This window comes from Cavia porcellus, unplaced genomic scaffold, assembly GCF_034190915.1.
Source record: "Cavia porcellus strain 051 isolate PalLab524CR breed Dunkin Hartley unplaced genomic scaffold, mCavPor4.1 scaffold_12, whole genome shotgun sequence".
NCBI lineage: Eukaryota > Metazoa > Chordata > Mammalia > Rodentia > Caviidae > Cavia > Cavia porcellus.
Genome location: NW_026947495.1, coordinates 40,215,612 through 40,232,575, shown reverse-complemented (window position 1 = coordinate 40,232,575; position 16,964 = coordinate 40,215,612). Strand labels below are relative to the sequence as shown.

Sequence of the window (16,964 nt, the reverse complement as noted above, 5' to 3'; positions counted from 1 at the left end):
CATAGACTGAAAGTCAAAGTATGGAAAACAATACTTCATGCAACAGGATCCACAAAAAAAGTGGGGGTCACTATTCTGTTTGCAGACAATGTGAACTTCAAACCAAGAATGATCCTAAGAGATTAAAAAGGTCACTACATGCTAGTTAAGGGAAAATTTCAAGAAGAGATAACAATCTTAAATATCTATGCACCAAATTGGGGAGCACCCAGCTATACAAAACAAATATTAACAGAAATGAAAAATCAAATAAGAAATAACACAATTATAACAAGAGACCTTAACATGCCATTTATACAAAAGGACAGATCAGCTAGACTGAAAATCAGCAAAGAAATAACAGAACTGAATCACACTATTCCATTGGACTTGGTAGATGTATACAGAATGTTCCATCAGAATATACATTCTCAGCAGCACATGGAATATTCTCTAAAACAGACCATATACTAGCCCACAGAACATGCTTAAGTAAATTCAAAAGAATTGAAATAATCCCATACTTGTTATCAGATCATAGTGCTATGAAACTAGAAACTAATGACAAAAGAAACTGCAAAAACCCCATAAACACATGGAAATTGAATACTACACTCCTGAGCGATCAGTGGGTCAGAGAGGAAATTAAAGAAGAAATTAAACAATATTTACAGGCAGATGAAAATACAAATGTATCTTACTGGAACCTGTGGGATAGAATGAAAGAAGTCTTCAGAGGAAAATTTATTGCACTGAGTTCCCACATCAGGAAAACAACCTGATGCTACACCTCAAATATCTAGAAAAAGAATATCAAGCCCAAAGCCAAAAGAAAGGAGGAAATTATAAAGGTCAGAGCAGAAATCAATGCAATAGACTAAGAAAACAATACAAAGAATTGAATCAAAGTTTTGATTCTTTGAAAGAACCAATATAATTGATAAGCCCTTAGCCAACCTAATTTTAAAAAGGAAAGAAAAAAACTCAACTTCATACAATAAGGAATGAAAATGGTTAAATCACTACAGACCCTCTGGAAATACAGAAAATCATCAATACCTATTTTGAAAGCCTCTACTCTCATAGGCTTAATAACACAGAAGAAATGGACACATCCCTAGAAACATATGAATTACCAAAGCTGGGTCAAGAAGATGTAAAACTGCTGAATAATCCAATTTCAATTAACCCAATTGAAAATGTAATTAAATCCATACCAACAAAAAAAAAGTCCAGGTCCAGACAGATTCACTGTGGAATTCTACAAGAAATTCTAAGAAGATTTAATGCCAATACTCCTCAAAATATTCAAGGAAATTCAAAGGGAAGCAATTCTCCCTAACTTATTACTGGTAGGAAATATTACTCTAATAAAAATTACTCTAATATCTTTGGTTGGTAGGAGAAAGAACCAACCAAAAAAGAGAACAATAGGCCAATCTCCCTAATGAACATATATGCAAAAATTCTCAGTAAAATATTGGCAAACAGGATGCAGCATATCATCATGAAGATTATACCCCATGACCAAATGGGATTCATCCCAGCAATGCAGGGATAGTTCAACATATGTAAATTAATAAATGTAATCCATCATATCAATAGAGCAAAAAATAAAAACCACATGATCATTTCCTATAGATGCAGAAAAAGCTTTTGATAAGGTCCAACACTTATTCATGATAAGAACCTTACAGAAAATTGGAAGTCTTTACCTCAATATGATAAAAGCCATGTATGACAAACCAACAGCCAGCATCATATTAAGTGGCTGAAAACTGAAAGTCTTTACCCTAAAATCAGGCACAAGATAAGGATGTCCATTATCACCACTCTTCAATATACTGCTAGAAATACTAGCCAGAGCAATTAGACAAGAGAGAGAAATAAAAGGAATAAGGATAGGAAAAGAAGAAGTTAAATTATCATTATTTACAGATGACATGATACTCTACATAGAAGACCCCAAAAACTCCTTTGAAAGACTCCTATGTATATTAAGTAAATTCAATAATGTAGCTGGATACAAAGTCAATACTCAAAAATCAGTAGCATTCCTATATACTAACAACAAAATCACTGAGAGAAAAATAGGAGAAGGCATACCCTTTACAATAGCATCCAAAAAATGAAACATTTAGGAATTAATCTAACAAATGAAGTAAAAGATCTATTCAGGGAAAATTGTAATACCCTGAAAAAGAAATTGAAGAAGACCTCAGAAAATAGAAAGACATCCTTTGTTCATAGGAAGAACAAATATTGTGAAAATGCCCATTCTCCTAAAAATGTTATACAGATTTAATGCAATCCCAGTTGTCATAGTTTATGTCTGTGTCCTCCTGGCCTCACGAGTTTGAATTGTGCATTTGTTACTGGTTCATTGTCTAGTGCTTGGATTGATGGTGTCAGTGCTCCACACACACAAAGGGGTGGAGCCAGGATGTGATATAATGGCAGGAAGAAGGTGTGTCTTGCTCTTTGCTGGTTCCTGCTTGCTGTTTGCCACTGCCATGAACTGTGGCCAGCCATGCCTGCCTGCCTTGGAGCCAACTGAATGTAGACTGAAACCTCCAAAAACTGTAAGAAATAAACCTTTCCTTTCCCAACTTGGGCTTCAGGTATTTTGTCTTAGCAACAAGTAAAAAGTAACTAAGACACCAGTGAAAATATCATTAACATACTTCACAGATCTAGATAAATCATTCCTAAAATTCATCTGGAACCAGAAGAGACCTAGAATAGCAAAGGCAATTCTAAGTAACAAAGGCAAGGCAGGGGCATCACAATTCCTGACTTGAAGTTATATTGTAAAGCTACTGTAATAAAATCAGCATGGTACTGGAATAAAAACATACCTGAAGATCATTGGAAGAAAAATATTGCCTTTCATAAATGGTGTTGGAAAAACTGGCCCTTCATATACCAAAAACTAAAACTAGACCCATGCCTATCACCATGTAGTAAACTAAAGTCTAAATGGATCAAAGATCTAAATATTAAAACAGAAATACTAAATCTGTTGGAAGACAAAATAGGTAGAAATCTCGAAGACATAGGGATAGGTAGAGAATTCATGAACAAGATTCAAACTGCACACGAAATGGCTCACCGAACCAATAACTGGAATCATATCCTGTTAAAGAGTTTTTGCATGTTGAAAGAAATTTCCAGCATAGTCAAAAGAAAACCCACAAATTGGGAAAATATCTTACTGAACTGTGCCTGACACAAAGGACCTCTGTCTAGAACATATAGAATTACAAAAAAATCAGACCCCCAAAATTCAAAGATCCAATCCAAAAATGAGTGTCTGAGATGAATACACAGTTCTCAGATGAAGGAATACAAGTGGCAAATAAATACATGAAAAATGTTCACCATCGTTTGTCATTAGAGAAATGCAAATTAAAACCACACTGAGATTTCATTTCCCTCCAGAAAGAATGGCCAGGATCAAGAAAACTACCAATAACAAATGCTGGAGAGAGACTGTGGAGGGGGTGGGGAACTCTTTTGCACTGTTGGTGGGAGTGTAGACTGGTACAACCACTGCAGAGGTCAGTCTGGAGGTTTATGAAAAAGCTGGAATTGGAAGTCCCATTCGACCCAGCTATCCCACTTTTAGATATATTCCCAGAAGAACTGAAAACATCATACCACAGTGATATATGTGCACCCATGTTTATAGAAGCACAATTTGTAATAGCCAGATCTTGGAAGTAACCTAAGTGTCCATCAACTGAGGAATGGATAAAAAAGCTGTGGTATTTTTATACAACAGAGTACTACTCAGCTATAAAGAATGATCACACTGAAATACAAGTAAATGGATGCAACTCGAGATCATACTCTTAAGTGAAATAAATCAAACTCACATGTATAAATATTATAGAGTCTCCCTAGTGTAAGAAACAGTAAGAGTACATAAGATACACAATACTCAATAAATAAAGCAAAAGGATAAGAATATGCCTAAAGGGGGAAAATAGTATCTCAGGGAAATGAGGAAAAAGAAAAAATGTATAAAAACATATAAACACACTTAGGATAGCTAAGATGATTATGCTATAAATTCTGCAGTTTGTTGGAACAAAAAGTTAACATTTACAGGATTGGAACAATTATGTGTATTATTGTATGGTGATCTGAGGAACTCTAGAAGATCATTATGTAAAATAACAACTCTAGTTATGCTTCTACTACTGTGTTTTGAAGGCCTATATTGTCAGTGTGTTGGGCTCTTTGCTATTGTTATTTATTTGTCTTTTCTAGCAATTTGTTTTGTTTTTCCCTTTAAGACAGAAATGATAGGAATACATGTAGGGTTTTATACATGCATAGAACATCTCCTAAACAGTTTGAGAATCAATTACATAATGTGTGATGAAATGAACCCCTACTTTGACGAAAAAGAGACACTATCATATCCAGTGCTGATTTTGTAGATTATTCTTTGTTCAGAATGATTTTAGTCTGCTGTGTATTGTTTAATTTCAACATACATGAAGGTATGGACAGCTATTTTGAAGAGAACAAGAGACATTATGGCAGCCATTGTTGATTTTCCTATTGTCTGGTTTTGAAGGCCTGTAATGCCTTCATCATTCTCTTCTGATCACTTTAATACTATTTTGTTTTATATGAATTTATTGTGTGAGAAGATATGCACAACTATTTAGAAGAAGACAAGAGACAATATGATAGCCAGAGATGATTTCCTATTGTCTTGCTTTGAAATCTGTGTTTCTTACATTGTTTTCTTCTGGTCTGCTTTGTTCTGTTTTGTTTTAGTCTCGTTAAAATAAAATTAAAAAATAAAATATGAATTATGTGAAATTTGTTATTTAAAAATAAAAAACTGTCCATTCCATAATTTTAATTTGAAAGTGTTCTCTTTTTAATCAGCTTGCATAACAGTTCCCACTGGGAGCAGAAACTTCAGTGGGAGACACTTAGCCCTGTACCATTGGGCATTTCTCTAATGTTAGTGTGATAATTCATCTTATGTATAGAATTATGTGCTCTTTTAACTTCCCTTTTGTAACAGGTTAACAATATGCTTGTTTACAATTGATAAATGTTCTTTTTTTGGGTAACCTTTATTTTAAAGAGAATAAAGCCAAGCAAAATAAAACAGAATACATGGCGATAAATGTTCTCTCAGGTGATAATCTCATGCAAGAAGTCCTTTTAGGAATGAAAATAATATGACTTTCCTCACAAAAATACCTACGGGAAGGGAAAATTTTATTAAGTCAAGTTTTGTATTTTAAGAAATGTAATTGTTAACATGGAGTTCTTTAGCACAATGTAATCTACTAAATTAGGAGAAATTTTTCCAAACTCTGATTAGCAAAATTTTTTTTTAAATCACATAATTATCTTGGTAGTTCAACATTATATGCTTAATATTACATAACTCACTTAGAGAATTACCTACAGGGCAGTAATATGAAGTGGTACTTTCACAATTTTACTTGCCATTTCTGGGATTCCAGGTTTGAAAAAGAAACAATGTCTCCTCATCTAGTACTACAAATGACAGATTGTCAATTGTTCAGTTTATGTTGAGTACAGATTTTCTGGCTGTATAGTTTCCAGTAAAAGAGGATTTCTGGCATAGTTAAGCTTTTGTGTTAACACATTTAGTCACACAATTGCTCACTAGATTTGGAAGCTCTGGTTGACAAGGTCTGGCATTTACCCACAAAACTTGAAGTCAACACCAGCAATATAGCTTAAGACATTTAAAAGAAATAATTACATGTAAGTCCTCATTTTGCAGACAAGAAAGATTAAGACAGTTACTCACCTTATCCATGACTACTCTCTCTTTGTTCTTTAAACTGTGCTACTGTGCAGGATATAACAACTCTGTTACATCCACACTTGTTTCCACAGCTTTCAAGGAATACTGTAAAGAAAATGTTTGTGTTAATTCTTGTATAAGAGTTTAGATTAACCAGTTGATTTAAAATAGGCAGAAATTTAATGATCCATATAAGATACAGGGGAGCTCAGATTTGATTCTAATCATTTCCTTTAGGAATGAGAAAATAAACAATAGTCTATTGTAGGCTCTAAGGTTAAAGGAAAAGAAAGAAAGAAGAAAAGCCCAAACTGTATCATAAAACTAGATAATGTATCTTAGACATTTTCAGAGATCATTCCTGTCACAGGAGTAAAAAAAAAAAAAAAAAAAAAAAAAAAAATGCAGAACTCAAGGTAATTAATTTCCTCCCCTGTAGCTCCTGGATTGATTTGCCACAGATGATGTGTTATAGTGAACACCTGGGGTATTTATCTGTCCGGAAATCTAAATGTAAGAGAGTGAAACATGAGAGTGAGAAAGAGACAGAGACACAGAAAGAGACAAAGACAGAGACAGAGACAGAGACAGAGCAGGAGGGGGAGGAGGGAAGGGAGAAGAGGGAGGAGGGGGCGAGAGAAGATGGGGATGGGGGAGAGGGAGAAAGAGACTCACTCAAACTTCTTTTCACACTACTTTCTGTGCTTCTAGCTTCCAGTATGAGGACCTTTCTCCAGTGGTTCCAGCTGTCCTGTACAGAACGGAGATTTCTTAAATTGTAGCAAAATTACTATTGCCATCAGATGTAACAGTCCTTCCATAGCAGAGCTGAAGCTACAAAGCCTGTATGTGCTAAAACTGACTTTATTCCCTGTGAGCCATCGGAACTTGGCAAAATCAGAGCTACTGAGTAGCTCATACTTTGCTGACTGTGTTCACAAAAGGTTTTTCTTCTATGTTCAATATAAAATGTGGACTTAACAAGAGTAACTACTTAGGAAATAAAATTTTATCCAACTATTTAAAGGTCCTACTCTTCACTAATTGCATCAATTTATTTCTACACCAAGAATCACCCCTATTTTGAATTTAATCATTGTGATATATTTTTTCTCATTCATTTTTATATACTGACTCCTAATAACGCTTAACATGTATATTTTATAACTATATTGTAATTAAATAAAAAATGAGTGATCTTTCATTAAATGTGAAAAGGATACTTCTGTAGTAGATAACATACTATGGGCAACTTTACTAGTAATAGTTTAAAAAAATCCAGAATAGACTTATTTTGAAAATATTTTTATTTGGTGTTGGATGTACTTCTTTTCACCCCATATTTCTATTCTCCATCAAAATTGAAATTTTATCCCCTGTTGAGGGTCAAATCATACAAATTGCCCTTTACACTGCCTTTCCTCCTGTGCTGTTGCTACCTAGCTTAGCTGTCTATAATAACTGGCTGATGGGCTTTTCCACAGAGTAATCTTGGTAGGGACTAACCCCCTACAGGAGATCATCACCTCTTATTATCGCTAGCCACCCTCCACCCTTAGGAATGTTTCCTCAGACTTTAGCTCTCTAATCTCATGCCTGGAGATTATGAACCTGGCTACTAATACACTGATAATTGAATGGAAGAAGAAAGCCTGAGAGTCTCCACTTAGTATGTTAATTTTTACCTAACACTCCTGTTTTCATTACAATACAGCAGAATGACTCTCAGTATGGCGGGTGTACCAAGTGTTACAGCCTGTGTGAAACCATGCGGTCTTCTTTCGGGAATGAATGCAGTGATGATCTGGAGTGGAGAGTAGTAGCTGAGGGGATAATTTCTCTTTTAATAGATTTTCAGCCTTTCTTTCTGTTTTCAGTGCCACAGGTAATAGAGGTCTCAAATTCATAAACCACTGCAAGGTTTTCCTCATTGAGTAATAATTGCTTTCCGATGGTGTCAGGGTGAGGGTATACCATCACCCTGTGAAGGTCTCCCTTCCTCTCTTTCGTGGGTTGCCTCAGTTACCATGCAAATATCTGCTTTCTTGATCCTCATTCTTGAAGATAACTCTCATCTGCTGCATTACTTCCCTAGTGTCCCTAGTGGTCATCTCTCTCTTGTGTTTATTTAGTAGTGTGCTGCTAAATGGCTTTCTAAGGGAGAAAGGAAAGAAAGAAAAAGCTTTGTTCCATAGCATTTGAAGGTATTAGTGTTGTAAACATTGTAATATGATTATTTTTTAAGCCACCCATAGTTTGACAATGGCTTGCAGGAGTTCTGAATATTTAACAATAGTGTCTTTATAGCAGATAAGAGCTGGCTGCTGCCCAGCACTGCTTATGTTTCCTTAAATGTTACTGTCTCTTTCATAGCATTTTTGAAAAGTTAATAAGTTAATAAGGGGTTAGAAACCACCTCATCATTTTTAAATAAAAGTTTTAATTTCTTATTTACAAAGATTATATAAGCATGAGCAACATGACTAGGATAATTAGTCACTTGAATAAATTTTGAAAAATGGAAATTATGTGTAATATATGTATAAGAGGTTGACTCTAACTGTGATGAATTTGATTTTTCCCTCTTTCATTTTACTGTTCTGTCCTTCCTTGAATCTAATGGAGTTTCTTCACTCATTTTTTTCTTATATATGATGATAAAAATTAAAGGAAACAAAGTTCACTTCCTTTAAACGAAGCTTGAAACTAAAAAAGAATGATGAATATTAAAAGACTGAGGAAATATGTAGGCCATAATGTCATAATATAAACTCATGAGTCATTATCAGTTCTCTACCTCTTGGAAGTGTGACACAAATAAACTAAGATATTGAAATAATATTTGCCTTCACAGTCACTGAGTACTCAGATGTATAAATGACAAAGGATATCTAACTGGGAAAAAATTAACTTATTGTTTCTAATTAGACTGTAAAATTTCCATTACTAGTTCCATTTCAAAGAAAACCTAAGGCAACCCTGAAAAACTCCTGCAAAGCTTCATAAAACTGTGACCACTGATCAATGATGCCACCTCACAAAGAACTGGGAATCACCCTGGAGGGCATCACTCCAGTTTGGAAACGATAAGAATCACGGCACAGAAGTCAATACATTTACACAAACATCATAATAAGCAAAATAAATGTTCACTTCTTTTAGCAAGACAGTTTATCACCTACACACTTCAAGTTCTGGAAGAATCATACAGCTCCCAATCTAGAGAGATAACAATCTTGGATATTGACTTTTCGCAGTTGGTTTTAGGAAAAAAGTTGAAGCCCACAGTGGGGAAACTGTTATTGGTCACTTATTTCCACATGCTTAAATTCTTTGCTCACCACTGGTCAAATAAAATATATTTTCAAAGCCAGCTGCAAAGGGATGAGTGGCCTCACCACCCAAATCACCACTGCACCATGTTAGGCCGTATTATAACAGAACAGTGTAGGAAGGAAATGCAATAGGCATAGACACGTATAGCTTCGTTTCATCCCTGTCTGGGTCCCTGCCACCCCTACCTCATTTCCTTACCTTCCTCGTGGAAATGAAACTAGATTTTGACTTCCTGATGCCAGCATCTTCAAGCTCCCTTCACCTGGCAGAGGAGAGTTACAAGTGGTGGTTTGTGCCCTACACTTGAGGAAAGCCGCGTTTGTCTCCAATGGGAAAAAAGTCTAACTTTTAAAGTTCCTGTTTTCTGTGTCAGTTAAAAAACCAGTGAGAGACTGGGGCTTCACAAGACTCAATATTCCTACTTCACACTTGAACGTTTTATGCCTCAGGATTTCTGTTATCCCACAAACCTCCCCCAGCATCAGGAGAAAATGAAACTAGGATATTAACATTTCATGGACTTCATATGGAAAGAATGCTTTTGTTATTCACTAAGCTATCCGTATGCAATTTTGCAATGTTTCATTTGTGTGAAATCATTAAAATCCATGATTCTGAGGGCCATGTTTGTTTATGCTATGAGTTTCGTTATTGCTCATCACAAGACCTCGAAACAAGTGACTATGTGGGTTAGGAATGTTGCCTCTGGCTGTCTTATATCCTGTGTTCAGAATATAGTGTGGCCAAAAAAAACTTGAAAACTCAAAAAGACTGAAGGTGAAATAAAACATTGCAAATTTCAGTAATTGTTTTTTTTTATGTGAACATATTTCTAGATTTTTATGAATACATTTAGATTTTAAAATTATGTAATTTCTTTCCTAACTAAATGTTTAAAGCAGAACTCACAATGGAACCCAGCCATATCTTAGCATTTGTTGTCATGTGTAGTATGTTCAGAAAATCTGCTTTGGTTTATTTTGCATGATGTCATACTATATAAAACAATCTTAAATTGTAGTTTTTCTGAGGGGTTTCAAGAGAGAAGTGTGAAAATGTGCACATGGTTAGAAATTACTTTAGAACTAAAAAAAAAGTACTAAAGACAAAAATTTTCCATTAAGTTAAAAAATAGCCCTGGCACCTGTAAAGCCTAGGTGAATTCTGATGGATAATTACTTGCTTCTCTGATCTTCCAGGAGGGTCTGACCTTTCCAGACTTTTACTAGCAATAAAAGTTCTGAATTTGACTTCCAATGAGTGGTCTTTTAGGTGTGGCTGGCTGATTAAATTGGAATCCATCTATTGACCATTGTTTATATGCTTTTCATGTTTTTTCTAAGTTATTTTCTTTGGTTTCTCTTCCAGGAAGTTGAGGGTCACCACTTGTTTAATGTAATCATGGGTTGACAAGGGTAGGCGGCCCTACAGAGGTTAAACATCCTCTTAACATTTTGTCAGAATTTCTTTCAGTTCTTGTATACGTGATGATTCATGATTTTCCTGATGTCTTATGACTGTCACATGGAGAAGTTTTGTCATTTTAAAGCTCTGATTGAGAAAAGGAGGATTCCCACAGGCCATGGAAAAGGGCAGGAGATGATTGTTACCTGGCTTTTCAACCATCAAGGAATTATGATTTACCAGGGAAAAATATTAATATTTCTCTGTAATCAAAGGAAGTCTATATAATAACCAAGCGAAAAAACATGCAAGGCTCTGTTCTCTTAAAAAAATAATACCAGGATTACTAGTGTTGATTGGAGGGATAAAGTGAGGTGGGTTAACAAATACAAAGTTACACTTTCATATGGTTAAGAAGTTCTGGTGTTGGGGCTAGAGATTTAGCTCAGCGGCATAAGCACCTGCCTTGTAAGCAGGCGGTCGTGAGTACAATCCCCGGTACTGATAAAAATGAAAAAGACAAAAAAAAAAAAAAAAAAAAAAAAAAAGAGAGAAGTTCTGGCGTGCACCAAAGGGTGAATATAGATAACAACAGTGTACTGAATGTTTCAAAACACTAGACGGAAGAATGTTAAAGGTTTTCACCATTAAAAAATGATAATTTTTAAGGAAATAGATGTCTAATTTAATTTAAAACATATAATACATAATGTATCAAAATATCACATGAGACTGCATTAATAGGGCCATTTTTATGGTTTGATCAGCTATAATTTTAATTTTACATTAAAAATATTACCAAGAAAACTAAAATAAAATTCAAGATATGTCTAGACTCCTTTAACCTTTTGACTATTGCAATTCAAAGTAAATATTCAGAGACAAGTAGAAAAATTGAGAGATAAATAAGCACATAACCAAATATATACATCATTTCACACTGTCACTAATGCAGGAATTAGACTTATAGAAGAATGCTGCCAGTGGTGTGCTAGAGTACTAATTGCTCCTTATAATTGTTGAGTATCTTTATTAAGATTATTATATTTAAGAATTTACTTACATATATGTTGGTTCCATTGGTCTTTTTATTTTTTATTTTTTTAAGAGTACTTCTACAGGTCTCTTCTGGACAGTTTTATTTCAGTAGAGTAGAGGGTTTCATTTTTCCTGGGACTCCTCTAATATCTACCTCTTGACCTGTTGAAGGTCATGTCACACAGGTATTTGAGTCTGAACTGGCTTTAAGATTTCCTGTTTCCAAAAAACAATAAAATCATATGAAGACCTGAAAATCTGTACACAACGTTTTTCCTATTTAATTGTAACTAATTTCCTTTTTTCTCATCAAAGCAGAGGAAAATTACCAACAAATTCCAGCAGTGCTTCTGTATTTTTGGTCAGCAGATTAATATGGGCAACTTCTGTTTTTTCTTCTGTTTGTCTGTTTTAATGTCTTTTGTTGTTGCTGGATAAGTTGAGTTTGGTTGTCATGTTAAGGCTTTAATTGTGAGGCAGAAGCTGCATTAACTAAGCACAGTGGGCACAAAAGTTAGCATTTAGCTGGGGAACTACTGTCCATTTTGCCTGACTGGCTACTTGGTCCAGAAGGCCTGTCCCAGGGCATAAAGAGTGATTTGGACAGATTGAATGCTGCTTCTATGTGAACTGAAAAGTATAGTAATCCTACAGTGTCAATAGATTCCAAGAATCTAGGCTGGGCAAAAGTGGCACAATTGGAAACCATCCAGTTTGGTACAGAAGTACATACAGGATGCCAGGAGCTGATGAGACAATTCAGAACATCAGTGAGGGAGCAGATTCCTTCTGGTTCTCCCAGAATGTTGTAATGGCCGTGGGGACAAAATTCCCTTAAAAATCACCATGGTTTAAACATATTCTTCATCACCAACAGCACCATTCAAATCAATAAACAAAACAGTAACAGTAAATTTGATTTTCTTTGTGTCATTTCTTTTAAGGGACAAACAGCCTTATGAAGTGTTTAGGCAAGTTCATCAAAGAGCATTGAACTGATGTATTTTTCCATTTTTAGCCAGTATGTTGTCAGTATGATGAAAGAAAGATGCAGTATAGGGTGATGTTGGAAGAACAGGGCCATAAGTTCCCTGGCCATGGGTGTGCATACCTTATAGCATTTGGGAAGGGAGACTTGTCTACCAGGCGCTTATGGTGATTCCACCTTTGTGATGGTTGCTGTGAAGCTCGGGGATTCTCTTGTCAAGTTTCTCCACTATAATTTATAAGTTCTTTAGGGGTCTGCTCATTTTAAGTCAAAGTTCACATAGATCAAGATCTGCAGGTGAGAAGCAAAGTTATACTTTCTTTTGCTTGTACCTAAAAAGTTGTGATGTTGACATTTTTATGGAGCCAATGCAAGAATAAGGAAGGAATCTCTGTTTTGTGGTCAAACATTAGAGACCACATTACAGATGCTTTGTAAATTCCAAAATACTGTTAGTAAAGTCAGGAATATTAAGTAATCTGGGGAAAAATTATAATGAGGACATGAGCAATAGAAAGTGACTAATTCCTGGCATTATAAAAATTTAATAATTATCATTCAAGAAGGTTGTATTTTTTAACTAAAGAAAAAAATCCACCCCAGTGAAAAATTTGAACAATCTTTACTGAAGTGTGGCAAGCAGTTCCTCCTACTTCTCATGGTCACAAAGCCTCTCTATATATCATGAGCGGTAAGAAACTTAGGGCTCTGTGAGAAACCATGTGCAGGTAGGTTGGCAGCTTGTTCATACGGATAACAGAGACAAGGTCTAAGGAAACTTTAAACCCCCTTGTGCCCCAGTTAAAGGTTCGATTATAAAACAATAAGTGTAATTCCTTGAGGTTTGGCATCAGCCTTGAATAAAATACCAAAGTGCAGTACACAGTCAGAGGTTATAAGGACTTGAGTGAGGAGGCTTCATATGTTGAATAATCTGATTACTTGATCTCTCAGGCTATGATTGGGTTTGAGGATTACCCACCACTGGGATGTCGGTCTACTTTGAGTCTATTTTCTAAGTCATTTCCTCTAGTCAGTCTCTAGAACTTTACAGTATTCTCCTGCCTACGAGGAACTGTAGGAGAGAAGGGTGATGCATCTTGTTTTAGTTGAGTCTCACAGAGCACTGTGTATCAATGTTGCACCCTAAGCAGCTTTTTGCTGGTCTTTTTAGAAATTTTGGAATTGCTCCTATATAGGTTATGGGTGAATTAAAGCATAGGATAATTGAGAGAAACTCACCAACAATGCCACTGTTCCTAGCATGGGAGGGGAATGCGCTCTTTGTATTTTTCTAAAACCTCAGGTGTGCACACATTCCTTTTGAAAAGGCTATTATACATATAAATTAGGGAAAAATTGAATAGCAGAGCATATGTAAATGAAATTAGTATAGTTATATCACAAAAGTGGTGGAAGGATGCATTATTGAGATATTAATATCCTGTTTCCAAAACATGTTGGTAGAAGATGTTTTACACATATTCATGCACATATGAATACACGCTCCTTATATACTCCTTCAGCGACTAGTAAGAGATTTTCCAGGTCACATATTAGAAATCTTAAATTACTCAGGGTGATATATATGTATAAAATTGTACAATTGGTTGCTTTGGGGACATTTCAAAATTTCATACACAGCTGAATTTCTATTATGGATGCCATCCCAGGACTTGTCCAGATTTTTCTAGAATAATCCTAGATATTTTTAAATAAGAAAGTAATTAAAACTCTGCAGAGTTTGTATATTAAAATTTCCTGATACCACCTTTCTTTTTGTTTTTTCAGATCTGTTTAATATTCCAAATCAAGAGGATTTTGCTAGAAATTTCCCTTATAGCTTCTTTAAAAATCCATGTATTGGGAGGTAATGTGAACCACGTGGTCATGATTTGGTCTCAATTTTTTCATCAGAATATTACTTTCCACAAGCAATTTGATCACTAGCAAGCTATGTGAGAGTTTTAAAGGTCATTTTTTTCCTAGAAAAAGGAAACCACATTTGATCAATAACACAGTTAGTTGTAAAGTCAAAGTACAGAAGGTCTTATGAAGATATATTGTTTCACTATTTAACTTTAATAACTTAGGCTCAAAATATTTGGAAACTCACCAATCATTGTCAGAAAAATGCACTTCGTTGTTTTTCCTTCACAAGCTCAAAATTCTTTTTCATTTGTAAGATGCACTTTATCATTTCATTACCCTAGCATTTTTGTTTTAAATTTGGTTCTTAGATTTTCAATTAAAATTATTGCACACAACTATGTATTGTAATTATCTTGTATTTCAACATATCTGTGCATATAAGTATCCTTTATAAACTTGAACACAGTTATAAAACATGGCTTTATATACATGATTAATATAAAGAAGATATTCTCTAGACTATGAGCTCTCTAAAGATATGTCTTCTTTATCTTGGTATCATAGAACCTTGATAAATATTTTGATCATACGAAAACATGTTAAACTAATACTAACAGAATAATTATAGCAAAAATCTGCTGTTTTAGAGAGATGACAGTTGAGCAAAAAATAATATGTCAACAAGATACAATAATACACCAACCTACGCTTTACCTTTGTAATGGATGAAAAGCACAAGACTGAGGTCTGAGGGGCTGGCAATCTCACTGGCTCAGCTCTTCAGGCTGTGCCCTGCTCCAGCAAGGTCCTTGCTGGGAAGAGGAGTTGGGAGATAGAACATATTGTAGGGTTTTCAGTAGTTTATATCCAAACTTCTAATGTTAACATGATGTTTGTGACTCAGAAATAGCTACATTTAATTTATGTACACTGGATTTATACAATTTACATAAATGTATAAGTACATATGTTGTGTGCATTTGTTATTATATATTTTAATTCTATATATAAATTTTGTATATAGCTTTCACAATACATATGTTATATGAATACTTACTGTATATTTTTATTTATTAGGTAGAGCAATGTAGGACAATATCATTGCAGCTCATGTATTCTTTTATGTCGTATGTTATTGACCCAATGAACTGTTTTATGTACTGTTCATATTAGATTCTTCTGGCAACTTCTCTGGTATCTGAAGTTTTTCATACTCATAACTATGGGAATTGTCAAAGAAAAAAACATGAAGCTCCCTAGAGATACTTAAGAAATTCAAACCTTGCTTAATGGATATAATCAAATTTCTGGAATCACAGGAGAAAAAGAAAGGTTTTCTTCGCATTATTTTTGTAAGCTGTAAAGACTACGAAATAGAGACTAAAAAGGGGATCTTAGAGCAGCATTTTCTCACATACTATGCATTCCTGACTTCCATACCCAAAGTCATACATCAGAATGTCAAGCTTAAGATTTCACTTTTTCCACAGAAGTGGTATTCACCTTTGTACAAAAATGTTGATTCATCATATAGACATGGTGAAGAATATTTGGATGGCTAGGAATTTTTTCCACCCTAAATACCAGATGTGGAGAACAATGTAGAGAAAAGAACCTATGAAAAGTAGAAATGTATAATTTGCCATGGTGCAAGATTTCAAACTACAAATAATGCAACACTAAAAATACTATATGTTATTCAAATTGTAGTGGACATTACTTTAGACAGGCTATTGTCATTCTCATTAAAATTAACTTCTGTGTTTAGCCTTTCTCATCATCCACCTCTGCAAAGATGTTATAGTGAAAGTACTCTATAAATCAGTAAAATATCGTGTGGGGGTAGAATGGAGGAATGGGTAAACAGCACAATTTGGAGACAATTGCAAATAAAAAATAAGATGTAGGAAAGTGTCCAAAATGAACTTTATCTATTCTAGAATTTTGATAAAGCTACAGCAGGTACCAGAAATCTGCCTTCTTTTCCTGAGTTCTTCCCTCCTGTACTATTCCACGCCATCAGAATTTTTCAAAAAATGTGTAAGAAGAACAGGGAAAATGAGTATGATGGATTAAGAAAAGGAAAATATTTCCGTGACTCTGAGAAACAGTGTGGTGTCATCATCATGTATGTCATCTTTCCTTAGGGATGGGAAAATTAAGGCAAATGTACTGTATAAGTTTAGGCACTGAACAAGGTTTTTGATAAACATGTAGCCGAGTTGAGATGAAGAAAGCTGCTGAAGCTATGATTGAAATGGAAAAGTTACTAATGGAAATATAATAATTTATATATACGAAGACTGCTTTTTAAAGTTAACATTGTTTTTATAAAGCTGTGTGAGGAATAATTTGTAGTGAAATTATGTCAATGAATGTAAAATAAGATATAACATGGAAGCAATTATTCAAAGAAGTATAACCACCAAAGAAAATACAAAATATTTTAAATAAAATTTCCAGGTAAGTAAATAAAAACTTATTAGGCTGCATGATCTAAACATATTTTCCTCAAATTCTTCTTCTCCTATTTAA

At 34.6% G+C, this 16,964-nt stretch overlaps 1 long non-coding RNA gene across 3 annotated transcripts in view; it reads right to left on the bottom strand.

Moving 5' to 3' along the window:
• Positions 1-16,964, bottom strand: part of LOC134478285 (uncharacterized) — a 156,973-nt gene that overhangs the window by 102,378 nt on the left and 37,631 nt on the right. For 2 of the 3 annotated variants that reach the window (XR_010050799.1, XR_010050797.1), the window contains exons 2-5: positions 12,681-12,848; positions 11,595-11,785; positions 6,467-6,542; positions 5,795-5,896 (exon numbers count right to left, since the gene is read on the bottom strand). This is a non-coding gene — a long non-coding RNA (uncharacterized LOC134478285). The remainder of the gene's footprint in view (positions 1-5,794; positions 5,897-6,466; positions 6,543-11,594; positions 11,786-12,680; positions 12,849-16,964) is intronic. The other variant, XR_010050798.1, reaches the window with a different exon arrangement.